Raw genomic sequence first — 1,708 nt, 5'->3', positions numbered from 1 at the left:
TTATCACTTTAGTCAGCTTAAATTCATATTCTTGGGTATCTATGTTACTGCAGAGATCCTTCTTCTCTTCTATGAAATCGCATTTCTTATCTGAAGCAGGCAAACGAAGATAACACTAAGCAAAATAATAGAAAAAATGTGCTTCTCCTTCTTTTGCCTCTTTCGTTCGTTCCACCTTTTCTACTCCGTCTTCATTTTATTATTCTTTCCCTTCCTCACTTGTGCGTCCTCTTCATCCTTTTCCCATCCTTTGCTTCTCATACCACTAATGCAGTCATATGATTTTGAGAGGACTAACAGCAAAATCATGAAAACGCGCATAAACACACACACACAAAAAAAAAACTCTAATTCTTTCCTACTTTTTCGCATTGTAAACACCAGAGAAGGACAGAAACTAAAGTAGAAAGATATATGGAACGGAAGGAAAGTAGATAGAGATGCAAACATAAATTCATGCCTAAAAAGGATAATGTTACAGTATCCGTCGGGGATCGAACCCGAGTCTGTCGCGTAGGAGGCGACCGTGCTAACCACTACACCACAGAAACATATAAGGGTCCAATTTTAGAATTATATTGTATCTTTTACGAGACCACATATTACACTTGTGTATGTAATGTTGCATATATATATATGTGTGTGTGTGTGTGTGTGTGTGTGTGTGTGTGTGTGTGCGTGTACTTTCCTTAAAATAGTAAGATGTATTAAACATTATTTAATTCCTACCATTGCACTGAAATATGTTAATCTTTTAAAAATCAATTGAAGTTACCAACCTTTTAAATCCCTCTTCTCTTGCCTCGCCCATAAACCTACTTTCCTAAAATATCCAGTAAAAAAATATATATACCTGTCTTCCTTCTTATCTCAACTAAGCATTAAAATAAAAGAGAAATCTTGGAAAAAAATTTTAAAGCACTATCTTTTTTCTTTCTTTCTTGTACTTAATTTGTTGGCATGCCTACTGCTGTTGCCATTATCGTTAATGTCAATACTCTTCGCAGACTTCCAAATCGACAGTGCCATTAGAATACGTATTTCGAAATTACCAGTGAGCCATATAGTTTATTTACTTACTCTCTTTTCTTATTTACCCTTCACCTCCCCTCTTCTCTTTCAAATCTTCTTTTCCTTCCCTTCTTTCTTTCATTCCATCCGTCTCCTACTTCCTCTCCTTTCTTTCTCTCCTCTATCTCCACCTTTCCTCTTTTCATTCCCCTTTTACTCTCTCCCCTGGAAAAGGAGGAATAGGAAGAATTTCGAAGCTATCTGGGGATAATAAATTGCAAAATGTGGCAGTCTTCGTTTTGCGATGTAACCATCATTCGAATTTGCTTAGTTCGTATCTCATTTCGTGATGATAAATCTAAGCTGATAAACAAAGAAAATTGAGAGAGAGAGAAAGAGAGAGAGAGAGAGAGAGAGAGAGAGAGAGAGAGAGAGAGAGAAAGAGAGAGAGAGAGAGAGAGAGAGAGAGAGAGAGAGAGAGAGAGAGCGCACAACTGCTTGCTTTTATGTGTTTGTAGAGAAAGCTCAGTTTACTTTCAAGAAAAGAAAGGTATAGAGGTGAGAGGAGAACGGAAATAACGATAATAGAGGAAAAGAGAAGATACGATAAAAATAAACACGCTAAAACTGAAAATGATAATGAATAACGTTTATCGCAATAACAGCGAGGAGAAGACTAAAGGAAATATAGTAGTAA

At 36.4% G+C, this 1,708-nt stretch overlaps 1 non-coding gene across 1 annotated transcript; it reads right to left on the bottom strand.

Annotated features, from left to right (window-relative positions):
* Window positions 1-479: 479 nt before the first annotated feature.
* Window positions 480-551, bottom strand: TRNAR-CCU (transfer RNA arginine (anticodon CCU)). Its single transcript has one exon. It is a non-coding gene; the product is annotated as a tRNA-Arg (tRNA).
* Between the last annotated feature and the right edge of the window lie 1,157 nt (window positions 552-1,708).

Source organism: Penaeus vannamei, chromosome 11 (genome assembly GCF_042767895.1).
Source record: "Penaeus vannamei isolate JL-2024 chromosome 11, ASM4276789v1, whole genome shotgun sequence".
Classification (NCBI taxonomy): Eukaryota; Metazoa; Arthropoda; class Malacostraca; order Decapoda; family Penaeidae; genus Penaeus; species Penaeus vannamei.
Note: the sequence above shows the minus strand (reverse complement) of the source record. Positions and strands in the feature narration are given on the sequence as shown.